Below are 27,818 nucleotides of genomic sequence, written 5' to 3'. Positions count from 1 at the left end.
TAAGGGAAGGGAATGGGCAAGAGTTCAGAAGAGAGAAGCCCCCAGGGTGGCAGGTGGCTGGGAAGAGGTGGAAGAGAGCAGGACTGGGAGGGGTAGCTCCCTACCTGGATAGTTTTATTTTTCTGTGAACTAGGAGCCTACTGTTCAATACCCCTTCTTCCCCCCAGGAAAAAGAAAAGAAAAAAAACCAGCTGATTTTTTAATTTCTGGAATCACTGTATTATTTTGTTTACTGTCTGTCTCTTCTAATGGAGGACAAACCCTTATATGAGGACAGGGTATTTCCACCTTTATATCCACGGCTCCCAGGGCCTGGCACACAGTAGATAACGCAGTAAGTATTTGGCGGAGTATTAGTACGGTTGCTCTTTTATTGTACTTTTCAACTCTGTTGTGAACACACCATAAAATTTTGTAGCCTCTCACTTAAAGTTTTTGTTGGGTAAAGGTGAAATGTGAGTTACTAGTATTTTTTCTAATGAGTCCTATTCAGGCAAAGTGAGAATTTCAGAGCAGAGAGCATTAGCATAGCCAAGTGGTTGCAGTGAGAATGACCAGAAAGTGAAGAAGGCCTGCTATGGCTGGAAGAACGGGAGTCCTCCACTTCAACACCTGTTGCTTCCTTCCTTTCTCTCTCTATAATGCATATTCTGTTCTCTGTGGAGATAATTCTCCCAGAGATCAGGCGGAGCACTCACAGAGGAGTGTTCTTTGTGACAAAATCTGCCAGTCAGTCTATATCTTTACCAAAGAAAAAGTTTTGTTGCAGTGGGATTCATTGAAATAGAGTCTTCAAAGTGAAATGATCTCCTAAAATGTAAGTTTATGAAACTTCTTAACAATTTTATCTGTGCTGCCACAGAGCCCTGAGGAAGTTTTGGTATACTGGTTAGGTCCGATATTGATTGTGTGCGGATGGGCAGTCTACAGACTAAAAATGGTAGAATAAGATTGTTCCAAAAGTGTTTAATTCTGACATTCAAATAGATAATATGTTCTGTTTTGCTGAATACATAATTATGTGTGGATAACTGGCATACTAAAAGAGAATCTTGGATGTAATTCTTAGTGTGAGAAACTACTATCTGTATAATACAGTAATGTTCATATTAGAAAGGATTCTTGAAAGTCCAAATATAAGATTGTGTTAGGTAATTATAGCAATCAGGAAGAGAAATAAAATGTACAAATATTAGGGGAGGGCCACTTCTGAGAATTTAAAAACTATATTCTGAACACCTGATATCTAATATTTTTAAAGAATATTAATGAACTCATTATGTGTGTATCTTGGGGTAGGTGTTGATCATGGTCTTTAAGAATATCACAGGTTAAAAAAAAGAATATCACAGATGTAAATTTAATTACTTGTAAGATTATATTATATTTTAAATTCAAGGGGCAGGTATTGTGACAGGATGCCTTAAATGCATAGGTAAGAAGTGAACCCTGCCGGCAAAGTGATAATAATGTGATGCAGAGACAAGAAAGATGGCCTCATTAAATTATGGCATGGATTCACTCACAGCACATTTCTCCTCGAGATCTCTCTTATATTGTGGATGGTTGTATAACAGTGGCTTTCTTTCTGGTGATCATGGAAAGGAATTCTAAGGGGAAAAGTCTGTATTGAGGAAAAATTATACTGATGAGAAGTTTTTGGGGGAAGGGTTGCTCTCAAGAACTTTAAATATCATTACAGGTAAGAAAAGTTAATTTGCCTGCATTTGTACAGAATGAAGATTGTTTTCTTAGTTCCACAGAGAGAAATGTCATGTGTCATTTGTCTTGTTGAACAACCAACTTTAGAAGGGATCTTTGGTTTTGGGTAGGCTAGTTGGCTGCTTTCTCTGTGCACTGCTAATTCTGGTGATATATTTTCTTTAATAATCCAGATCAGGCTCCCAAGCTGTTTATTGTATAGTATTATTAAAAAGATGTATTTCCCTTTCAAATGTATAATTGAAAGCGAGAATTTTTTCTGGACATATACACGGCTTTTGTTTCATTATTTATTTGGGATAAATGGGGCCAGACGGTATGAGTGCAGTTAGGTTTTGTTGGAGGGGGGCTTGCAAAGACTTTTTGAGGCATGATGTGCAAGTGAGTGTTTTCAAATCTCAGAGGTGTGATTATGTCATAACAGCCATAACCTCTGGGCTTGCTTTATTACGTTTATTAAAACAAATCTGTATGGGGGTGCTATGTATAGTTTGGTGATGAAGGAAATGAGGTGGTTAATTTATTATGTGAACAGCACTTTCAGCTAACCACAGTGTGATTCACTGAGAGAACGGTGGAAAAGCCTCGCTCTGTAGAAATGACTGCTTTTTGATTTGTGGACCATAACTTTCAATGCCAGAGCATGAAGTTTATCTACAAAATGGTCCCCCCCTTCCCCCCCCCCCTTTTTCCTGTAATGTCTCTGTCCAATCTTAAACTTAATTTTTTTTTCCTTCATTTTATTTTGGGCATTTACTGAATATGAATGATCTAAATCAACTTAACCTGCCAGCAAGTTAAGGGGAAAAAATAAAAGAAGAGATCCATGTGTTAAGAGCATTAGGGAAGTTGGTAGCATCTTTATGGTTCCCAACCCATATATACCTCATAGGAGGACTTCATAAAGTAAATCAGTATTAACAAACCTGCAGCCAATGAGGATAACTACCTGGTATCAGATGTGAATTAAGGGAAAGTGAGGAACCTATTGTCCTTCCCTTTTGTAGGATGTGTTTAGAAACGTGCTGTTTCAGAATACTATATTGGAAAGGAAATTATTCTCATGCAGAGTAGTCTCTGACAAATGTCTGTTCTGAAGTGGGGCTTGGCTGTGGGAAGAGGTGAGGATGTAATGCCACATAGAGGCACACATAGTATAGAATGGAATCACGGGACGCCTGGGTCGCTCAGTTGGTTAAGCATCCGACTGTTAGTCTCATCTCAGGTCATGATCTCATGGTTCGTGAGTTTGAGCCCTACTCCGGGCTGTGCACTCACAGTGTGGAGCCTTCTTGGGATTCTCTCTCTCTCGCTCTCTCGCTCTCTGTCGCTCTCTCTCTTTGTCCCTCTCTCTGCCCCTCTCCTGCTTGTGCTCTGTCTCAAAATAAATAAATAAACTTAAAAAAAAAAAAAGAATGGAATCAAAAGAAGACCCGTCCATCTAATGAGCACACAAGGTATAAAGCACTTGTTATATACTCATAAACAGCCATTTCAAGATCAAGAAAAGTTTGTTTTCTGTGGAGTTATGCCATAAACAGCATGTGATGATGTGAACCTGCCTAGAGAAAGAGTGGAAAATAGGTCATCTTCCTGGCAATATTTTTGAAAAACCCCCTTCATTTTCCAGATGCGCCACGTACCAACCATTCACAAACAAAGTCTTGGAAATCAGTAAGGCCTTTAACTGATAAGAATTCATTAAAGCATTTTATATTTGGGATATTACATGGTTCCATGAAAGACCATGGATGACCATCAGTTTTCTATTTTATTTCTGCTGCTTTGCAGTGGCACACCACATTTTTTCAGAGTCCTCAATTTGCTCTAAAAATTATGTCATTCCCTCATAGCACTTCCCTGGAGAGTTGGTAAAGACCAGGAGAAACATTATTTGTGTAGTTTCAAGACAGAGTGTAGAGGAGGGAGGTCCAGGCCTGTGGTTTATGTAAACAGGGTAGACTGAGAGGGGGCACTGGCACCCCTGGTTAGGTTATTACTCAGTCATCATGAGCAGTCAGTCCTGGTGAGAATGTGTCCACTCTGAGACTGCTCCAGCCCCGGTGATCAGCCGTGATCATCCACGGCCCCAGACTGGGATAGACATTTAATTTTAAAAGGAATTAGCTTGTAGGCAAAACTTCATTTTAGTGACGTTGGTTGGGGCTCTCAAACTTTTGAGACTTCCTCACTAGGAGAATGAAACTATGTTTTGGACATTCCCAGAGACATTACGTTTGATACCATGTCAGCTAGCATTTACTGGGCTCAAAGTGGATTTATCTTCACAACAGTTTGGTTACTTTTTAAAAGATTGAAATTTTAAAATTATTCTTGAGAATTGGCTTTAAAAAGTCTGTTACCCTGCCTTCCCCTCCTAAATGCCCATCACAAACACACACAGAGCATAACAGTTATTTTAAAAGCATGGCTAATGGAGAAACCTTAATTCCAAGCATGCCCTCCATTTTTCTCTGCCTTCCTCAGCATTTTCTCCTGCTGAGTCCTTTTGCTTATGTGCCTCTTTCCTCATCTCCCTTCCAACCTCCTGTGAGCTGTTTTTTGAAGAGGTAGTTTGTTCCCTAGTCCCTTTTCTCGGGGCCCCTCCCTTCATATGGTGTGAAATACAACCAGGCTTTTAAAAAAGTGGGTCTACCCTCGTTTACGATTTGAAACCTACTCAGATATGTGTTGACAAATTTAAGCAACTTTGAATTTTTCAAAATACAAATTTACGGGCATGTTCCCAGAGTAGCATTAACCGAACACAGACCCACTGATGGCAGCAGAATACAGAAGATATCCAGCCCAATCTGCTAGATGGTAAGAGTATGATTTTAAATAAAATGGATCCCTGTGGTTGTGAGAGAGATAGGAGCTATCTTCCTGTGGAGAAATCCTCTGTTTATCATTAAGTTTGCAAAGGAAAGTTGGATTCTAGATTAAAATACTTGTTAGTCATACCTGGGACGCATTAAGTATACCCATTGACATATACTCCTCCTTGTATTGGGTAGTTATAATGCAGGGTGTGTTTAACCAAAATTTCCCAGAGAGGTAAAGCTTCTATATGGTTAGGGAACCTGCCTACCACTGAAATTGCGTGAACATTTTCACTGGCCTCCCGCCTCATTTCATTGTGGTTCAGTGGAAAGAACACAGGGGCCCAGCAAAAGGAGCTGTGATCTTACCTTGGTTTAGCTACATTTGCTGTGTGACTTTGGGAAAGTAATTTTACTTCTTCGTGGCTTGTTGGAAAATAAAATAAGGTTACCTATATGCTTTCTGAAAGGGTGTTAAAAGGAAATGTATATGTATTTTAAAAAAAAAACCTCACACACAAAAAGTACATGAAAGTGCCTGAAGGTGCAAATGTGAAAGTGATTTTATTTCATATGACGAGGACATCAAATAAAGATTCCATTTACGTTTGTGGATTTTTTTTTTAACCTGTGATGTTAAGGTTCTTTTTATTCCCATTATTGATTCATACGCTAAGCTTATCAAGTATTCCTAGAATCATTTAGTTTCAAGTTACAATGGACCTTAGAGTTCACACTGGCAGATCTAAGCATGCTCATTCCCTGCTGCTAACAGGGAGGATGGAAGAAGCTACGGAGAAAGCTTCCAGAACAAAGGATCAGAGTGGCAGCATTGCTGTGGTCATAATCCAAGAATGAGGAAACAGGCCCATTGCCGGAGCTGCCTCTTATAAATAGTAATGACAGGACGTGTTGCACAGGGAAAGATAGCCATTTGAAGTCGAATTGGAAAGTATACTTTAAACTTCTGTTAGTTATTACGTACAGAATTTTTTTATAAGTCTGTAGTGCTTTACTTGTTATCCTTGTGTATCCGATTCTTCTGTTGTGGTTTGCATCTAATGTTTAAATCGACTCAGTATTTTGGACGTGGGAGGGGAAAGGGGTGGAATAGTTAAAAACAAACACAACAGCAACAACAGAAACAAACTCCTTAGTTTTTTGGGATGCACGATCTAGTTATAGGTTGTCAATAAGAAACAGCTGTTTGTTTGTTGACAGCCCGCCTTGCCTCTCCCATAATCAAGCTGTTTCTCATCATATAATTACCAGCTCTTTAGTATTTGAGGCTTGTTGTGGATTTATAGTTGGTTATATAACGTTTGCCAAAACGTCATAGTTTAGATAAAAAATTAGTGACTCCCTTGTAGTTGTTCTACTGAAATATGAATGTGGGCTGTAATAAAAGAAAGATGCCTGAAGAGACTTATGAAATTCATTTCAAACTCAAGGGAATGTAGAGGGCGGTGTGTGTGTGTGTGTGTGTGTGTGTGTGTGTGTGTGTGTGTGTGTGTTTTCTAAGGAGGGAGTGTCACCGTAAGTCTTGCCCATCCATCTCGTAGACTCTATTGCCATTCCGAAAAGCGTTCAGTGTTCTTCTCACGAGTGTAGTTAAGCAGCACAGATGTGGGTGGCAGGATTGATTTCGTTCTGATCTAGAAGGACATGGTTTCGTTCTCCCATCCGTTCTCTTCTTTTTTCTGTCTTTTCAAAATCCTGTTCTGATGTTGAAGCCAGAAATGAAAGGAAATAAAGTCAAGTTTCAGTTCTCTGAGGGTCCAAGGTGATGTTTCAGCCCCCTGGGTAGCTTTACTAGTTGAACCAAAGCTGGATGTGCCTCCTACCCTAAAGAGAACCTATCTAGGACAGTTTTATAAGCAGACCCCTTTTTCAGTCTGGGTTATGCTGAGTGAGGTCCTTTTTGAAATAAGGATAACCTGTGTTTTAGGAAAAGAAGCCAGAAAGGTGACATTTCCATTGCTCCATTTAGTTTTACTCTTCAAAATAGAGCAAAAACATTTCCTAATCGTGCTTAAGTCACAGCTTCTCTTGGAATGAAAGTTTCTGTCCATAGTCTTCTCATAGTACAGTTACTTCCAAAAAAAATCCCCTTTGAAGACTATAGTTCCACAAATTTTAATTTTCATAGACTCCAAAGTAATGTAACAACTTCTTCCTTTAATAGGTCTAAAATTATAATGGAATTTAGAATATTTTTAGTAATTTTCTCTCTTTGGTCTCAAAGGCAATGTTACATAAATTAATTTTTTCCTGTATAAATATTTATCTTGAAAGATAAAATAATATGGGAATACTAAGTGCTCTTCTTGATAGAAGGTGTGACCAGGAAAAGGGAATACTTCAAAATTTGTAAAAAGTAAAATTTGAGGGGAAATGTATATTTTGCATGTGTGTAGTTTTTATTTCTATCTTTTTAAGGGTTCATGCTGTATCTTTGATCAGAAGCCCACATCTATTCTTTCCTAAAAGCAAAAGTCATAGAAATATTTTACTTTCCTTTAAAAGAATATGTCAAAATGCTTACTCTCTCATAGTCCATGCCCCCAAACGTCAGTGGGAATTTGTCTAACAATGATTTCCACCAGGTGGCCAGGGATAGTCAGTACTTAGGATTATTACCAGAATATGAAATGTTCTGATTTCGTGTGTGTTTTTAATACATCATGAGAATGACATTTCATATAGCTACTTGAAACTCATTGGAGTTACTATCAGAGCAAGATTTAATTCTTGATTTTAACACCTGGGCTGTGCCATGAAGTTGGAATCCAAAATTAAAAGATTATGTCTAGCTTAATTGGGACAGGTAGAAATGATGGAGTAAAAAAATGAATATTTTCCTTTGTACAGCTGTGCATATATTCTTAGGATCCGTTAGTTAGCCAAAATCTGTTGTCTTAGCAGTACTCAGGTGCATAATTCAGTCAAATGAATCACAGATGATCCATTTTAGAAGCACTTTACTATTTGGGTGTTAGGAAGATAATTTAGTTGTAATTTTAAGAAAACCACTTAATGCTATATTGAGTTTTAGCTCCCCCAAATCTATGTGGACAAAAATTATTGTTATAAATAAAAGAAGTGCAAATCCTTTATTCCAACTACCTGTTTTGGGGGGGGGATGAATTCCAACAGGATTACCTGTTTTAGAGATGTTATAGGATGTAATTACAGTTTTCTATTTTGTTTCTCCATTAGACATTTCTGTTTGGAGAAGTTTTCTTAAAAACTATGCTAAAAATCCATTGTTACAGGGCCATTAAAAAAGCTGTTTTATTATCCAGTGATTAATATCCATGACCTTTATTTTTGGATCAGGTTCATAAATATATACATTTTTCTATGTCAGTCATTGTCTAGAATTTCATTTTTGTTCTGCTTTCCATTACATACCATGAATTATATGAAATTAATTTAATCGCTCCTACAAACAGAAATTAAATGTGCCCTAATCCAGAGTTACGTTGTTTGCTTTTACAACTGTAAGTCATAAGTAATTAATTTTCCTTGGAAAATTAATTCACTTACCATTCCCAGTAGCATCATATGTTGACACAGGGTTATACATAGTTTAATATTTTTCTTCAGCATGCTGGCCTCAACTTTAGAAGACCTTAAATGAAAACAAATTAAAATTGACTCAACTGTATATAATTTGGAGTCATTTAAAATAAGTGTTGTTGTTATTGCTATCATCCAGGTGACTGGAGAATTACATTCAAACTTTACAAAATCTCCATTAGTATATTAACAAGTCTGAAACAATAGTAGTCATTAGTATTTTCTGTTCCTCAATTCTGGGTAAAACAGTTTATACAACAACCACCAGACAGCAGCAGCATGGTGTTTTTCCATCACTTAATTGCTAGGGATGCGAAGCAGGTAGCTTACTTGCTGGACGTTTTACCGCCTAGAATATCAGCCATCATATCTGATTCTTACAGAGCTTATTTTCGGTATCCGACATCAGTCAGTAGACGGATTTTCTTCAAGGTCATCTTAAAACATAGACTATGAAAGATATTTTGTTTTAACCCCCTAAATATTTTTTATTTTAATGACTGCCTTTCTCTGATTCTTTCCTGTTTAATACTTTTTTTCCTTTGCTTTCCATAAAGGCTAATGTGGAAAATGAAATAAGCAAAAGTCTTTCAGTTAAATAAGTTAGGTTTCCCCTAGCTGCTTCTTATATTCTGGGAACTCAGAAAATATGAGCAAACCAAATTTAGCTTTTCTTTTGCATTTGCCAGGAGGTTATTTTGTAAGGTGATTTTTTTTTTCTGGTTCATAGAACTCTATAAAACATATAGTGTTTATTACTTTATTTATATTTATTTAAGTCACTAAGGTGAAACTCTAGTGATGGTGGCAATGTTACAGTTTTAACAAGTGGGGGCTTATTTTATAAAGGTGCCTTTGTGGCCACAGCTTTCAAAAAATGCAGGGGGTTAGCAGTGAAATGCTCTTTATGCCTTTTGGAAAGAAAATCTGCTGTTTAATTCCAGTGTAAAAGTACTACTATAATACAAAATCACCACTGTTATTTTTTATTATTTTATTCATTGTTACAGTTAGTTTTTTTGATCTGTACTCAAGGAGTGAGCTATGTACATTCCAAAGCTGCATGAAGAAGAAAAGTGTTTTACTTGCTACTTCTTTCATAAGGAGGATGACAGAGGAGTCCCCTTCCCTGTGCTTCAAAGGGTTTCTCTGAGTGGCCTTCAGAATTATGATAATGACTTTCTTTTTAATCATCAGACAAAATTAAACCATCGCACGTGTCAAGTCATATACATTTATGCTTATGCTCTGACTCAGACACAGAGTGTTAGGCAGTCAGGTTTTAGGGAAAGCAGTCTTTCAAAAATAATTTATGTAGGCATTTTAGGCAATCATTATTCTAAAAACTTTCTAAGCCGCTCATCATATACCTATAGTGCGATTACCTATAAATATGTATGATAATTCTGAGTGCATTCTCACACAGCTTCAAACAAAAATGCCTTTGCCTTCTTTCAGAAATGAATACAACAGGATTAGTTTATCCTTGTTTTGAGATAGAAAAGTAAACGTGTGCCGGTAGGCATTTGCTGGTATAAATCTGCATTGTATTTTATAATATACTCTCTCAAAATATTACATTTAAATGGGAAGAATTTGTCATGTCCTTTATTGACTTTTATTTTGTATCAAAATGAACACCTTTTAGAGAAACATTTTTCTATTGAGCTAAGAAGTGTAGAGGGTTGTATGTGGGGCGCGTACACAAAAAGGTTGCAAGGGTGTGGAGAAAAGAAGGGCTGAGTTTCAGCGACGTGGTACTTTACTCAAAGCTGGCAAATGCACGTTATGTTAAAATTTATAAGAATTATAGATTCAAGAAACAGTGTTAAGAGAAGCAAAATCTTTCACTTTCCATGATTATTTTGTGGATTCAATTACAATGGAACTAACAAGACTTTGTGGTAGAAATGAGTGCTCTTTTTAAAAAGTGTATCATATGGAGATAGTACAAAGCTTATAATCCACTGAATAATAGTTGTGACAGATGTTAAAAACTATTTGTGCTATTTGTGACAAGTCGACAAACAAGTGTGTGTGTGTCAGGAGGATTCTGAGGAACTTTGAGCACATGCTGGCTTGGGTTTGGTCAATAAGATTTTATTTTTAATCTGTAAACAGAGCATAAATAATAGCTCCCTAAAGTATGGTGGAAGTGGGTTTTGCCGATGGCTGATACCTGTTGGAGAGTGACATTGATGTCTTATAACCTGTTAATTGTTCAGTAGAGTCCTTAGCAATGCCACTAGTAGAAAAGCAAACTTGTACTTAATGAGATGTACAGCTATTATGTTCTGTTCCACACTGCTCTGTCAGAAGACTAAACTTAAATGAGTTCGTAGTTCTATTCACGAAAGTGATACTTAAAAAAAGGGATGTATAGGAAGGTAAAAGGGCAATTTACCACCACCTGAGGTTTACAGAACTTTTGCAGATCCTTCAAACTGAACCATGCTCCCAATCACATCCCATTCAACCTTAATTTTACACATTGACGTGGGATAGGTTGGGTTACATTTTTGCTTTTACTAGAAACTCAAAGAAAATGGTAGTCAAGGCAGAGAGTACTACATGGGAATATCCTGTTTTTATGCTTCTTTTAATTTTATATACAATATTATATTACATCCTTTTGGCTATAGTAAACAGCTTACCTAGATACTGCCCTTTTCTTTTGCAAGCACCATTCATCGTTTTGGATTGTCTTCAGTCTGATATATAAGAACCCTGCTTCAAAAGACTCTGTGTATATATAAGAATGCGGAATAATTTAATGTCCCCTTTTGATGGGTTTAAATAACCTAGAGACTTATGTTAATTGCAGTGGATGGATTTCCTCATTTGTCCTACTAAACCTGCTAATCAGAAGATGAAAGTGGCAGGAGACCCTTTAAGTAATGTCCCGTCTCCAAGTTGTTGTGTCGTGTTTGCATATTAACCCGGAAGATTTTTGTCTGTAACACACACACACACACACACACACACACACACACACACACACTAGAGGAATCATTTTTGGATTTGATTTTTATTAAATTTGCAGAAACTCCCAAGAACTTCTTACCCATAAACATTGCTACTACGTTTATCATTTTTAGAAAGAACACTAGTTAGAAGCTATTTAATTTGTTTTAGTTTTAATATTTACCAAATTTATAGGAATCCTCACAATGTTGTTTTATTTTTTTTCCCTCCATATATGTAAACAGAATGAAGTTAAAAATAACTGGTGAGTCTCCCCTGGAGTGATTAAAAGAAGAGTAATGTATTGTGTTTGCTAATAGCAAACTTGGACTTATTTTTAAGTTATCTTGAAGTTACTATACACTCTATATGATATAACATGGAAATAAGGAAGGAAGATAGAAAGACTATTCTAGCTAATAAGAGAGTTTCATTCTAGAGGGGCCACCAAAGAGTCTATCGTGATTGACAAGTATTCTAGTGGAGTCTTTCTTCTTTCTTTCTCTCTCTCTCTCTCTCTCTCTCTCTCTCTTTTTTTTCCTATAGCAGTGTTGAAGTCAGTCAAAGTATATATACAAAGCTGAGTGAATACCAGTTTCCCCAGTACAGGGGCTATTTTTTCAGGAAGTCTAACTCAAACCAGATGTTTTGCCTAGACCCAGAGTTTGTTGCTGCCAAGCATCTCATCAGAGGTCAGAGTTCTGGGCTCCGGGCCCTGCTAGAATTCTTTCACAAATTGCTATTCGGTGAGGTTTTAATCCTAATGGAAAGAATAATGTGCTTGTAAAATCTACAGTTATTACAAACACAGTATACATATTGTGGACTTCAAATGACTACATATTTCATTCCCATAAACAGGGAACACAGATGAATGCCTTGTGTGATAGCTTTAGACATTCTAACTAAAGTCTAGTATACAATTTATACCGCATTAACCATTTGCATTTGTAATACCCCCATAAAAGTAACTGTTATCTTTGGGTGACAACTGGTAACCAACTCATGCCCCCCTCTCCCACCAACTTTTTTAAGAAGCTCTGCCACTTCATACAGCTGTTCAAATGCAAGAATTAAAAGCATTTGGAACTAAATATTGGGTATTCTCTTAGGAACCTCTATGAATGCTATAGCACTAAATGAAAAGTTCTTAAAGTAGAGCAGAAGATGCTGTTGCGCCAAGGCTTAACTGTCCCGTATTTGGAAACACATATTAAAACTGAATTCATTTACTCACATTAGAATGAAGACTATTTCTCTGTAATGGAGAATGTGATTGGTGTATATAGCTGACCTTGAATTGTGGCTCTTTTGAAAAGATTAAGGGAGATTAGTGAGACTTATTATATCTCTGCTTACTTAATTTTATATACGAATGGTATTAGGTGCTTATTTTGAGTCTTTGCTGTTGTTGATTATAAGCCCAAGAGAAATTCCCAGGTAGATATAGGTGTGTGAAACCATAGAATCACAATTTGGGCTAGAGTTAAGTATGTTAATTAGACCATACCTACTAAAATTAAATCTGCATTTGGGAGAGATGTGTGTCAGTTTTTGTGTCAGCAAAACAGAGAGAGACTAAATTTCTGAAAATGAGGGAAGTTGAACTTAAAAAGACATAAGACAGCAGATTCTCGCATCCCTTAATTATGTCATACCAGTATGAAAACACTTCTTGGTTTAAATAGTTTGTAGCACTTATTTGGGAGTTGGAGTCTAATTTCTAAATACCACCTGTTTGTTTTCATATTTAAGTGTCAACAATATGGGGTATAATAAGTATATAAACAAGGCTCAAACAGGTTCTCCAAATCTTCCAAATACATAAAATTTGGTTAATCTTGGGAGCCCAGAAAATTGTAATAGAACCTTATGTATGGTATAGGTAGTACTTTTTAAACTACAGTTTTGACTTTCCCTAACATTTCTACAAAAGAAAATCAGTGTTAATATCCTCTCTCCTGCACAGACAACTGCATTGGTGTTCAGAGGAGTCATCATTTCTATGAACATTAAACTCTCCTATTAGCTGTCATTGAGTGGAAAAAAAAATAATTTGTGGAAGTGTGTGATGTAAAAAGAAAATGTTTGTAGGGCATTTGTGTTGCATCACTCTCTTTCCATTGTGCAACAGTTTTTAAAAGCTATTTCCTGGTCAATCTGTATGCTGCTTTATGCCTCTGAAAATCTAGTGTGCTGACAGGTCTTCTACAGAGTCTTAACTTTCTGACGTGCATGTTCCTGAGTACTAGCTCCTTTCCACATACAGTACATCATATTTGCTACCCTTATGTAGTTTCACCTTATTTTAGCATTGCTTAGAAGGGATTTTTTTCTTGGAAGAAAGGTGCGAGATCTCATGGTATTTTTACTGTCTTTGACATTCTGAAAAGTGAAATAATGTTTTTTAAAATTTGATTATAAACTATAATTGGTGACCTCCCCCACACTCATAAAGACAGGTGATACCATTATCAATTTCTGTAAAGAAGTTGAAAGTAAATGTCAAAACTTGAGGCTACATTTCATTCTGTATTGTATAATCATTCAAGTGCAATTAAAAGAATAGTCTGAGACTGTGATCAGTTAATGAGAAACAAACAATTTCATATTAATGAGTTCCCATTTGCCAATAATTCTGTCATTTGTAACTTGAATCAGTCATCACCCCTGCAAATAGCCCTTTCAAGACATTATTTGCAATTTTGCCCTCTGTTTTCTGTCCTTGATGTTGTGAAAATGGCCGTCTACTGTTACAGGAATGAAAAGAGATCCCGTTCAAACATCTTTTGTGTTTCCACTTTCAGTGAAAAATGTTTTTCAAACCTGCAGCTGGTTATTTCTGCAGGAGTTCCCACTTATGCTCAGATTTGATTGACATTTTGAAATGGCAGCTTTTCATGAAAAGCTGTTAACTTGTAGAATTCAGTTATGGTACTAAGACAGACTGACTTTGTTCTGTGGCTGGGACCTGTCCAAACTAAATAGAACCCTGCATCTGAATTTAATAGTGCTACTCAGCCAAGATAGGGCAGTTTTGCCTTTTTTTTTTTTTCCTCCAAAACTCTGATGCTTCTTATGTGTTCTAAAACTAACTTGATGGATATTCATCCCAACATCTTTCTGTTCTATAATTGCTTTAATTGACATATATAGTCATTCTCTTACTTCCCCCCCTTGAACATCTAATGAACAAGGACAGTGCTTTATTTTAAGATACGACGCTGAGAGGAACTTATTTCACAATTAATGTTATAAAGCACAAAAAAATTAGGAATATTATAATTGTTTTCTTCCAGCATAGAGGATCTAAAATGTTTGGAAACATGTTCCTACCAGGACTTACAGATTCAATTGTTCTGTGAAAATTTAAAGCCATTTTGCATATGATACTAATCAAATATAGTTTATTAATATTATTTATTCATTTACTCAATAAGTAATTATACCCTCAATTTCAAAGCAAATGTGCTATAAACCATGGGAGTCACAAAGAACGTGATCCCTACCCTTAAGGAACTTTGAATTCAGTATCTTCATATTAAACTTAACTGATAATTAGTGCTTCCACATGTACCAATTTATAACATCTAGTGATAATGACGTTTAATTTTTCAAATGCCTCGCTGTTCTTGTACTTGATTTCCATATATAATAGTCTCATGAGATGAGTAAGAAAATTTAGTATCCTAGTCCTTTGTGTTGTTTTGTTTTGTTTTGTTTCGTTTTGTTGTTGGCGTTTAGGTGTGTGTATGGTCCCATGCTATCCTGTTAGGAAATGTAAAACTCTGGTTTCACTTCCAGATTTTGGGGCACTATTTGTTTTGTTATATGGGGGTCTTAAACCTGACCATGATACCTGGTTTCACCTGTCCTCGAGAACTGAGACCGTTAATTACTAAAGACCCTGATCACTTTTATGAAGTGATCAGCTTTACCCCTCCAAGTTTCATTGAAATAGGTGACTCAGGTATGATTATACAGTTTGTATTAACTGTAGCTGGCGAATTGCTACTGCTTTACTCTTAGGTAGATAGACTTTAGGTTCCATAGCACATCCCGGCGGGAGCTAGAGCTCTACAGTAGGCTCTGTGACAATGTTGATGTAAGTAAGATGCGGTGTTTTAATTTTTATTCCTATACTTCTGAAACAAAAAGAAATTCAGGGTTGATGTTGGTTGAAAATATTGCTAGAATGATAATTTTAATGTTTCCCTGGACTTTAATTTGTTTTGAGGATGTGTAAGGAGTAGTTTCAGAATCTTAATTTAACATATGTGTTAGACATACCATAGATTCATAGTTGGCAAACAGATAGCCAAAAGGCATTCCTTAATCTTTCTGTGGGATTAGTTACTGATGTAACTATTTCAGTGTTCAGATGGACGATATCTATCAAGGGACTTTAAAATGTCCTTTTTCATTTTGACCAATTCTTGGGGGAGGGTGCGATTATGTCCTAAAGAAGTAAGTTAACTTTTCAATTTTATGCATAAACATATTCTTACAGTATTACCTATAATTAAATACTGAGAAAGCAAAGGAAAATGTTCGATTTTTAAAAAGACTTTGGATTACTAAAGTGTGTCCATATAACTGAATAAGCTACAATTATTTAATGTTAAGTTTCCAAAGAATCTTAAATCAAACGTCCAAATATTCAGTCAAAAACTTGGGTTTGTATTTGTATTACAAGAAGAAAAATATGGCTATGAAAAGTTGAAGGAAAAAGGAAAATCCCTAAACATTAAGATCAGTTGCTCCCCAGTGATAAGATTGTATGTGTCATTTTCTTCTCCTTTGTGCACCTGCACACTTTCCTAATTTGCTGTAATTAAAACATGTAACTCTTATTCTGTGGGGAAAAAAAGATTTATTAAAATGAGAAACCTAGAAAAAAATCATAGCAACACATTGGAATCTTAGAATCCTGTTTTCTGGTATCTTTCTAAGGGGCAGCTTGAGAGCTTAAATAATGGTTTTAGTTCAGGCAGTGAAAACCAGTTACCTATAGGCCATATTCCACCAGCAGAGGATTTCATTTAGCTAGCACTGGTATTTTAAAATAATTTTTAAGTTTGATTGGAAAGGACACACCACCAGTGAACCACCAGCCCTTACCCATCTCCGTCATATTCCTGGCCTGATTTGTGTAACCTCCCAGGCCTCTGAGATGCATATATTGTATTTGTATAGGGTCTGTGCCTAATGCTGAATACTTCTCTCAATAGTAGAATGATCCATTCCAGTTTTGGGGTTTTGTTTTGCCTGCCCAACAGATGAGAATGGTGGTGGTGGTGGTGGTGATGTTGATCATAGCAGTTAGCATTTGTTGAGCCCTTATTCTGTGCCAGGCTTATAATAAAACTTAGATTAACCATGTAATCTAATCTTCACCATATTGTTAGGCCAGGCACTATCTCTTCTTCCATTTTATCGAGGAAACAACTGAAGCTCACAAGGTTAAAAATCTGTTAATAGTAGAGCCAAGATTTGAAGCTAAGTCTACTTTGATTCAAAGTCTGTGTTCTTAATAGTTAAGTTGTATGCATAATTAATATAATTGAGCATTGCTGGGCATCTGTAACCATGCTGCTTATGTTATTGAAGAGAGGACTTGGTTACAGTTGCCATTCTTGTTTATGCATGTCACAAATGAAAGGAGAAAAGGGTTTTGGTAGTATTCTTTATACTTCTGTTAAACAATAAACTATGTTACTTCATTTTTAGTTTGTAACTGTACGTTAAGATATAGAGAGGAAATACTGGCGTTTACAATGAAAACTTGGTATAAATGTCATTTTCTGTACTAAAGAATTGAATACCTGTTTCTTAATATAAAATTATGTTGATTTCAAATATGCAATTCTTATATGTTCAGTCCCTGTTACGTAGCATATTCTGGAACATTACATACCCATGTCGTAAGTATCTAACTAAAAACAAAGCTCTCTGGTAAATACTTTGGTACATAGCTTTCATACTTCTATACACCTAATGCCTATTATTTCACATATATGCTTTGTTTTACCATTTGGTTTTCTTTTGACGAAAGAGACCAATTTGGGGATTCTGTGTAGAGGGAGAAAATTGGTTTATATAGAACAAAATAATGCTTTCCGAAGTTATTAATAATCTCATGAGGGTTAAGTCACGTGACTCTGATCTCTGAATCACAGTTTAGGAACTGTGACATGCCATTTTCAAATTATTTACAAGTGATGGGAAAAGGAAAAAAAGAAGTGACCTCTGCTTTAAACTCTCCTTCATTCAGCAAACACAAAGCATTTATTACACTAGTAGTACGTGGAAGGTTTGAAAAGAGGAAAAAGCAGTAAGTAAAACCCTACCATTGATAGATAACTGTTTGGAGGTGTGTAAGAGGTAAATGCTTTGACTTTGTGCATGTCAAAAAGGCATTTGACTCTGACACGTGAATAATAGTTTCCCTGGGTGCAGAATTTTAGGTTGAAAATAATTTTTCCTCCAAGATTTTGTTGCTTCCATTCTATCACTTTCTACCATGCAGTGGTATTGGTGGTGATCCGATTCTCATTCCTTTGAGGGGGACCTGTTTTTCACATCTCTGGAAGGTTTTTTTTGTTGTTGTTGTTGTTGTTTTTCCATTTTCCTTTATATGCCTAGGTGCTTGTCTCTTTTCATTCCTTGGGCTAGACACTTGTATCTTTTATAATCTGAAGATGTCATTTGGCTCTGTTAAAATACCTTGTGCTGTGCATTTGATTTATTGTCCTGTGTTTTCTCTAACTTTGCTAAGGTAGATAAGGACCATCTTAGGTGGAATCTGTCTCTCTTTTCTGAAATTTTCAGCCTTTGATTTTTGTCATTGTTGTGCTGGGCCAGCCCTCAACTTTACCTTCTAATCATTTTATTTTGAATATATCATTTTGGTAATCTTTTTTTTTTAATATGAAATTTATTGTCAAATTGGTTTCCATACAACACCCAGTGCTCATCCCAACAGGTGCCCTCCTCAATCTTAACTTTAATTTCTAAAAAATGATCTCTTGATCTGTAATTCCTTTCTTATGGTATTATTTCTTGTTTGTTTTTATTTTTGGCTACAACATTTTCTTTTATTTTCCTACGAATGCAAACCAGAGGGATTTCCTCCTCTATCTCTGTTTCTCCTGCTTTTTTTGTTTGTTTTGTTTTATCTTGATATTCCTTGGAATGGAGACTTTTTCAGTTTTTAAGAGAGCCGTGGTGATCTCTTCCTATTTAAGAATATGGCCATATGAGGCCAGATGGAGCTTTGCTATATGCAAGTAGTTTGCTTTATTGTGATCTCTTGAGGAGAGGTGTCTATTCTTTAACTGGGCAATGTCTACATGCCACGTTTCAAAAGACTTTTTCCCTGGGGCCTTTTTAATTTCCTTAGTGAAGAATCCTACATTTTTTTTTCCTCTTTGGTGAGGGAAGGTAAAATAAATATTTGGCTGTATAGGTGGAATAAATGTTTTGGATGCTGCTTGTGGTGAATTTGGAGGTATACTGGGTTGACTAATGTACCCCCCAAATTCATAGCTACCCAAATCCTCAGAACATGGTCTTACTTGGAAATAGGGTCTTTATAGATATAATTAAAATAAAGCCATACTGGATTAGGGCTCACCCTAATCCAATGACTGGTGTCTGTATGAGAAAACACACACACACAGAAAAGAACACAATGAGAAGATGAGATAGGGATTGGAGTGAATATAAGTGGAAGCCAAGGAATACCAAGGACTGCCAACAGTACCAAAAGCTAGGAGAGTGCAGTGGAGTGGGTTCTCGCTCAGAGATGGTGGACTTCTAGGCTCCACAGCTGTGAGAGAGTACATTTCTGTTGTTTTAAGCTACCTAGTGTAAGGCAATTTGTCGCGACAGCCCTAGGAAACTAAAACGGGGTGCAGCAAGCAGTCTTAACGATCTGACCAGCACGCTCACCAGACCTTTTGAGCAGCGTCTGTTGCCTTCCGGCCTTCTGCATCTGGGCACTGTACAGAAAAATTGCAAACGGCCAGACCTCAGACTTGAGAACTCAGGCAAGAGTAAAGGATTTCCAATCCTTAGGTCTGTGAGATTTTAGCTTTAAAGGTGAGGGAAGGATTCGCCTCTCCCCTGGTGTGAGTAAGGGCTAGAAAGACTCAGTCGTGGCAGGGTGTGGCACAGTTTTTTGTCTACACTCCTGTTCTTCTCTCTCAGCATGTGTAGTTGGGAGACCACCAGCCCATCCCTGGCATGGTAGAAAGGACTGTGGTCTCGGGACTTGCGGTTCCAACATTAGGAGCATTTATGAAGTAGTGACCTGATTCCCCACCTCAGATTTCTATCAGGATTGATTGTCTTACGCACCGGGCTCCTTTTTCCATGGTGTGCTGTCCTGAACCATCTCCTTTTTATGTGAAATCAGCCTGCCGAGAGTCCTGGCACGTTAAGTTTTACCTCTCACAGAAGGCAACTGTTTTATAGTCTGACTCAGAATGAATGCCCCAGGTCTTTTTCCTGTATGGTCTCTGGCGTATCCCAGGCCAGAGCTTCTCCAGAGGTTCCGCCTGGTTCATGTGCGCCTTCCTCATCTGTGTCCTCTGCGTGATGTACCAGCCTGCAGCCTCTTCCTTCTGACTTTCTTTCCTCAAGACACCTAGACTAAGGCCTTGAGGAACACATGTTCCTAGCCACTGGACTTTCTCTAGTACCAGGTACCATGGAGGTTTAGGCAGGGGGGAAAGTTCCGGCCTTTTTTTCTTTTTAAATTATCTTTCTATTTTTGTTACACTTTCTAGGGAAGATTTGTAGAACTCAAGCCTTTAAATTCAATTCCTGTTAAGATGGATAGTTTCCCAGGTGAGCTATCAATGGTTGAAAAGTATATCTGATTTTTAGAACTAGCCATTATTAAAACAAGTATGGCATGGTTTCAAGTCACTGACGACATGTGGTTTTCTATGCTGTCTATGCATTGCTTTCTGTAACGAGTTTCTCACTTTGTTCCATGCCTTGACTAGCACTACTTCCTTTTCTACCAATTCTTTACTTCTGGGAAGGTATTGCTTCTGTAGATTTCACATTGTAGAGTGAAATTCACCTTATGGTGACCCCTAACCTATGTAGTAAATCCTCTGAAATTAATTTTGGTTCTTTCTGATCTGTGCCCCCATATGACTCCCCCCAAGGTTTCATTATTAGATTTTGACAGCCTTTTAAATTTGTAAGTGCCACAAATTTGTCACTAGAGATGAATGGGTAAAAAGAAAATTCCTTGCAGTGGAGGATATGGGTAAAATATTTCAAGCGACAGATCTGCATCAATAATGTTAATGTTTATAGGGTGATGAAAACCATATAAGTCTTAAGCCAGAATCTTGTTTCAGCTGAGTCCCAGAAATTTTGACCACAGAAGCCAAGGCACATTCCATTTATTCCAACAAATGTTTTTTTCAAGTCCTTTCCAACTGTCTGAAAGACAATTGTCACTCTTGAATGCCTGAAACATTAATTTTTTTCTGCCATATTAGTGAAAAGCAATGGAAACATTGTCTACTATTCCCAAGGTGACTTTTGTCTTGCCTTGAGTTCTAAAATGGAAAGCAAATTTGACAATGTTATTTTGCCCTCTATTTTTCATGTTCATTCTCTGGCGAGGTTTTTAAGAAATTTTGCATCATTCTTTTTAACTGACTTCTAGCCTTGTTTCATGCCAGAAGATTGCCTTTACTGAGCACTGAGCAGCCACAGTCACAGATTTTCCTTGTTATTGATACCAATAGCGTTCGCTCAGTGGTTTCTAATTTTGGTGAAAAAGAGTATTAATATTTCGGGGATGAAGAAGTACATTCAGAAGATATCTAGAAAAAACATAATTGAAACTATCATGAATATGATGCCAATGAGCATATATGTGTATGTATATGTATTTTTTTAAAGAGAAGGATAAATAATATTAAACCATTATAGTATGGTCTTTTGTTTATCTGCATAGTGATTGTCATATTTTCTTAAAAAACATGATTTATTAAAAAGTCAGCTATTATAAAGTTTTCAAGGGAAATTAAAAGTAGTGCTTAGGAAGAAGAAGAAAGAAAAAGGAGAGAAAAATACCAAGATTGAAAATTAAAAATTACTACCACCACCCCCCTCCCCCCTCCAAGCCTGCATAGAAGCTTTCCTTGACTATGGGTATTTTTTGCCAAAGTCATCTGGAGGTGATACCCTAACAATATAGCAAGCATGTTCATTTTACAATGGAAATTTCATATTACAGAAAGCATTATTATATTACAAGTTGTTATGAAGACAGGTTTCTTGAAGTGGGCCCTTATATTACGTTGTCCTAAGTAAGTTATAATAAAATAGCTAATTAGTATTTATGAAATACTTAGTAGGGATGGAATGAGATTGTTTTCTCCCTTTTGCAGTGGATGAGAGAGTAAGGTAGCAAGATGTTACTTAACTTGTTTAGTGTTTCTCACTGTCTTTCATTTTCACTTATTTCCAAAGGTTAAGATATATAGCATAGGCTATACAGTCGAATTTCCTGAGTTCAAATTTTGGCTTCACCATTTATTAGCCTAGTGAACCTGGGCAAGTTATCAAATTTGTCTTCATTGTCATCTTTATCATCATCATCACCATCATCATCATCCCTAGTGTAGAATTGTAGTGTGTTAGCACTGGAAGGTATTTAAGAAACTATCAAATCCAACCCCCTTATTTTCTACAGAAACCTAGGCAAGAAAATCAAGTGACTTAATTTTTCACTAACTAGAAGAGTAATCTTTTAACTTTTATGTCCTTTCTATTGCAAAAGTTTTCAGATTTGATTTTGTGGTCTAGTAAAATAACTTAAAAAAAAAAAAGAAGAAATGTGGTCCTGGTAGCCAGTCTCCAAAATGGTTTAAAGTAATCCCTACCTTGTGCTATTAACACTCTGATATAGTCCCTTCCCACATTGTACTGGTCTTTGTGACCAGTAGACAATGACAGAAGTAATGGCATATCCCTTCTGAGATTAAGTTACAAAAGTCATTGTGGTTCTGTCTTGGATGCTTTCATTCTCTTGGATCACTCACTGGAGGGAAGCCAACTTCCATGTCGTGAGCAGCCCTAGGAGAGACCTATATGGAGAGGATCTGAGGCCTGTGGCCAACAGCATTTGAGGAGCTCAGGCCATCAGCCAACCATGATGCGAGTGAGCCATCTTGGAAAAAGATCTTTCAACCCACTCAGATCTTCAGATGATTTCAGCCCCAGCTGACAATTTGACTGCAGCCTCATGAGAGCTAGAACCATCCAGCTAACCTGCTCCTGGATTCCTGACCCATAGAAACTGAGATAATAAATGTTTCTTGTTTTAAGCTGCTGGATTTTGGGGTATTTTGTTACACAGCAGTAGATAACTAATATAGTAGGGTTAGGGAGAGTGATATATTTCTGGGATTTTTTACCCCCCACATAACAGGGAAAAATTAAAGGACTGTTTTAGTACCAAAATAGCAGGAGTGTCTTAATTATATAGTACAGGACAGTTCTTTAAATTGAATAAATTCATCTCGTCGAAAAACTTTGACATTGTTCTTTTTCTCATTTTGCAATTGACCACTAAAAAGTTTGTCATGAACTGACATTTGGGAACCATTGTACTTCATCATACTGTATTGCAGTTAGTAATTTTTTTTTAAAACGTTTATTCATTTTGGAGAGAGAGAGAACACAGGCAGGGGAGAGGCAGAGATGGGGAGAGAGGATCCAAAGCAGGCTCTGCACTGACAGCAGTGAGCCTGATGTGGGGCTCACGAACCGGGAGATTGTGACCTGAGCTGAAGTCAGATGCTCAACTGACTGAGCCACCCAGGTTCCCTGCAGTTAGTAATTTTTGACTTTGCCTACTTTTGTGTCCTCAGATGTTTGGTGAATAAAGGAAAATTTGTTGTCTTTTGAAATGTGGCTATAGAAAAACCAAACTGAGGAAACTTGGGTTGTATTCCTTGTTCATGGTAGAAGGTATAAGAGCACATGAACACGGTCCTAACTTCAATCACTGTAGCCAATATCTGTGTACAGATGTTCTCATCTGTGAATTGAAAGGTTATACTGTGACCTCCTGTAAGACTTTCCAGTCCTATAAGTTTTGAGAAGTTATTGTAATAGAAGGCCTTCTATTGGAATATAGTCTAATATGGGAATTTACTTAGGAGAAACGGGAGCATAGGTCCTGAAGACCTTTGGACATCATTCTTTTCTCTTGTACTATTTGCCAAAAAAAGGGAGGTAGCCATGAAATAATTTGCTTTTTACATTTTAAAAAATGTAATTGTTTAGAACTTATCAGGACTGATAGTTACCCAACCACCAATAGAAGGGACATAACTCCTTTTCTTCTGACTCTGACATGAACATACTTATGTCCTAACCTCCATACTTACTGTTCTGCTGTGAAGGAACCAACCATAAATGAAAATGTCCCAGGGCACCTGGGTGGTTCAGTTGGTTAAGTGCCTGACTTTGACTTAGGTCATGATCTCATGGTTCCTGAGTTCGAGCCCTGCATTGGGCTCTCTGCTGTCAGTACAGAGCCAGCTTTGGATCCTCTGCACCTATCTCTCTCTCTCTCTCTGCCCCTCTCCCACTGGTTCGTGTTTGTGCTCTCTCTCTCTCTCTCAAAATAAATAAAAACAAACAAAAACCCATAAATGGAAATGTCCCAAAGCAGTCAAGTTTCCCTTGAGAAAAAGAAAAAGTATCTGTCATTCATAGCTGAGCTGGTTAGGTGGCAAATCATAATTATTTTCAGTGTGTCAAATAAAATGCCGTAATTGATTTTTCTTATTGACAGAAGGATAGAAAAATTAGAGGGAAAGGGAACAGGAGAAAGTAAATTATAGTTTTATAAGAGAAAAGACTAGTACCCTGTCAAAACAAGGACTGTACTTTCTTCACAAATCTCCTTTTTTTTTTTCTTTCTTTTCTTTTCTTTTCTTTTTTCTTTTTTTTGGTCATTACATAGACACTGTCACCATTTACATCAGATTTGTAATAAGAACAATGTGATACAGAATTTTAAAAGCATACCTATTTTGTCAGAATATTTTTAGTCATGGTAAGCCTTATGAATGAATAGAAAATATTACCTTGTAAACAAAAAATGTATTCCTGGTTGTTACAAAACTTTCCCATAAAAAAAAAAAAAATAGGTAAAGTCAGTGGGTTTTCTTTGCAACCCAAGCAAGAGAGCTGGAATTAGCATCGCTAGATCAAATGATACCACTTCACTTCTAAGAAACAGAGAAGGGCATTGTGTTCAAAAGCTTGGGCTCCAGCAATAGACCCATTGCATTCAGCTACACCCTGGCAGTGTGACCTTGGGCAACTTGCTTAACTGCTCTGTGCCTCTTTACTCTTAGGCAAAATGGAGCTAATTATACAACAATAATAACAACCACAGGGGTGTGAAGATGAATTAAGTTAGCAGTATAAAATTCCAGACATTTATTAGCACCCGATATAAATATTTTCTGGTGTTATTACTAAAAAAATGGATTTTCTTGTACAAGGAACTTGAAGAACTTTGACAGCTTAGTATATAGTTTCTCCGCAGCCCTCTGTATTTTGCCCCTTCATGGCGGTAACACCCGAACCAAATTATGAATTCTCACTTGACAATTCAGTCCTGTCATGATCATTTACTTATGGAATATCTATCATTAAAGGTTAAGTGTCTCATCCAATGAAAATTACTAGGTGTTCATAAAAAGGATTCTGGAGGGAACACTCAGTATAAACCAGTAGTAGTTTTTAGATGAATTTCAGAATTATTTGCAAATAGCAACGGCAAAAGAATTGTATTCAGTTTTTCATTTTTATAGCTGCTTACAGTGCACACTTCCACCTCTGTCCCTTGTTGCTGCTCAAGCCTTTCCCTACACTTTGCCTCCCTCCCCAGGTTTTAGATGTTTATTATGTTCATACCTGGAGTGCTTCCACATACATCTCTCCCTTGAGCTCCAGATCCCATATATTTAGCTGCCAACCTGACTTTTCAGTTTGGAAGTCTAATAAATAGACTTGTCTAGAAAAGAACTCTTGGCCTCTGTCTGCTAACTCTCCCTACCTTCCCCAGATTTAAGATGGAAACCATTAAGTGAATCTCTGCCATCTTTCCCTATTTTCGATTAATGACATCACCATCCACCCAGTTAGTAGAGCCACAAACCTATCCTTATTAAAAATTTATTTTTATTAAAATCCTTGCTCCTTTCTTTTGCTTCATCATCTCCCAAAATTGACTGCTTCTCCTTTTTTCCACTCCAACCTCCTGACTCCAGACCACAGTCTAGGTATACTGAAAAAGCTTCTTACCAGGACTCCCTGTTTCCACTTCTGTCTGTTTTCAGTCCATTTTATACAGCATGCTTTTTTGCAAATGTGTGTTAGATCCTGTCTCTGTCCCCACTGTAAAAAGAATAAAATTCAGACTCCTTGCCATGGGACCTGTCAGACCCTTGTCTGCTTTATCTCTGACCACTTTTCCTTTTGCCCATTATGTCCTAGCCACACTGCCTCCTTTCAGTTTTGTGAACATTTAGCACATTCCCTTCTTGGGGTTTTTTGCGTTTGTTTTTTCAGCCTAGAATGTTCTTTCTCTGGCTCTTTGCATGGCTGGCTCCTTCTCATTCTTTAAGTGTCCGTTTTACTGTATTTCTTCAAAGAGTCAATCCCCAATCATTCACGTAGCTACCTCCATTCTCTGTGACTATCATGTTACCCTATTTCCCTTACAGCATTTATCACATTATAATTATAATTTTTATTTGTTTACTTAAGTTTTCATCCTGTTTGCTGCTGTAATCTTATTAATTAGAACAAGGCCAAATACAAAGCAGACACTCAAATAATTTATAACACTCATTGAATGAATAAATGAATAGGTTTTTATAAGCATTAGAACGTTTGTTTTTTATTTGCTTGCTTTTGAGTCCATTCAAGGCACTTCTAAGCTTCACTTTCAAGCTCATTCAGGTTGTTGGCAGAATTCATTTCCCAGCTGTATGATTGAGGGCTTCAGCTTTTTGCTGGCTGCTGGCTAGAGACCACTTTCAGGTTCTAGAGGCCACCCACAGTTCCTTGCCACATAGGCTCCTTCAATATGACTGCTTACTTCGTCAAGAAATTAGGAAAATCACGTTTCCCCTGTTAGGTAACTTGATCACAAGAGTGACATCCTGTCACCTCTGTCATATTCCACTGCTTGGAAGCTCACACTCAAGGTGAGGGGATTATACAAGGAGTGATCACCAGGAGGTGAATCTCTCTGGAGGGTCTCCTTGGGGTCTGTCTGCCACAGTAATTAATGATAAAGTTAAGTGCGACCTGGATCAATGTGACTTCTAAAAAGAGTGAAACTTACTACTTCTTCCAGTTGGAATGATGGAATTGTGTTGCCTTTTGAAATTTTCTGTTCAAAATAGTAGGTGTTATTTATAAACCATCTCTTATGAACCAAGAGACACCCCTGCTTCAAAGGGAAAGAAAGAAGTTTTGTCAGAATATTATAAAAGGGAAGGGACATAAAGAAGAAAAGCTTTCATATAAAATGGAAGTAAATTTCTAATTCACTTTAAAAGTCAAATTTATTTAAAATTGTCAGTTCCGAGATGTACTCCATCAGAGTATTCCTCTTAGTGGTTTGAGAAATGAATACCATGAATTATTTGTGCTCTTACCTGCTTGTGTAGCTGATCCTATAAGGACCAGTGTTTAGTTCTTATATCCTAGAATTCTTTCCTTAGTAACATCTGTATCCCTCTTCTAAATTCTGGAATTCTCCCATTTGTATTTTCTTTAACTCTATGACCTAACCCTTGTCCATGGCCCAGTTATTCTATGGATCAAATGGGCTTGATTCTGCCCAATTCTGCAGTGACCCACAGAGATATCTTGGGAAAATACTACATTGAGTCTTAACGGAAAAATTGTGTGTAAATATAACATATTTTCATATCAAAAGTATTTTGTCCCCAGGGTGCCTGGGTGGCTCCGTCAGTTAAGCGTCTGACTTCGGCTCAGGTCACGATTTCACAGTTCATGAGTTCAAGCCCCGCATTGGGCCCTGTGCTCACAGCACAGAGCCTGGAGCCTGCTTCGAATTCTGTGTCTCCCTCTCTCTCTGCTCCTCCCCTGCTCACACTCTGTCCCCCCCCCCCCAAAATATAAATAAACATTAAAAAAAGTTATTTTGTCCCCAAACCTATTAGCGATATCAAGGGTATGTACCTGTATCAAAGTTTGCTCTTTGACCTTCCTTTCTGGTAAAGGTGCCTAAGTCCATTTTTATTCATCCTGGTGATGAGATCGTCCATGGTAAATGGAGTCCTATGAATGAGTCTCAGAAATCTTGACCTGGGAGCTGGCAAGTCAGGACTTTGTAAAGATTTTTTTACATTCTAGGTCAAATCTCTTAGCTTCCTTGGTCTTCTTTTATTGTGTGACAGGATGCTGTACTTTAGCTTATGTTCAAAATGGCAGAAGCGTAAGTTTAATTCAGTTGCCAAGAGAAGAAAGACTTAAGCTTTTCTAATTAATAGCCTCAGAGATTAGTCTATGAATTAACAAGAACTGTTTTTGACCTAGAAACATACCAGAAACTGTTCGCCAGAGGATTTGGTGGCTTGGAATGAGAGACCCTGTGACCATGGTTAGCCTTAACATGCCATGTTAGGGCAT

General features: G+C 37.1%; 1 protein-coding gene and 1 long non-coding RNA gene across 7 annotated transcripts in view; one reads left to right on the top strand and one right to left on the bottom strand.

The window, feature by feature from the left end:
• Positions 1-27,818, top strand: part of SRBD1 (S1 RNA binding domain 1) — a 385,358-nt gene that overhangs the window by 124,470 nt on the left and 233,070 nt on the right. The window lies entirely within an intron of this gene.
• Positions 4,969-26,909, bottom strand: LOC106977234 (uncharacterized). 2 transcript variants are annotated; one of them, XR_001430628.3, is made up of 4 exons: positions 26,819-26,909; positions 26,503-26,607; positions 8,094-8,178; positions 4,969-6,265 (listed from the first exon to the last, which is right to left on the bottom strand). It is a non-coding gene; the product is annotated as an uncharacterized LOC106977234 (long non-coding RNA). The 2 variants fall into 2 exon arrangements; XR_001430627.3 differs by having other exon boundaries at positions 26,503-26,610; positions 26,819-26,873.

The sequence above is a fragment of the Acinonyx jubatus genome, chromosome A3, assembly GCF_027475565.1.
Source record: "Acinonyx jubatus isolate Ajub_Pintada_27869175 chromosome A3, VMU_Ajub_asm_v1.0, whole genome shotgun sequence".
In the NCBI taxonomy this organism is placed as follows: Eukaryota; Metazoa; Chordata; class Mammalia; order Carnivora; family Felidae; genus Acinonyx; species Acinonyx jubatus.
The sequence above is the reverse complement of the archived record's forward strand: the minus strand, read 5'-3'. Positions and strand labels throughout refer to the sequence as shown.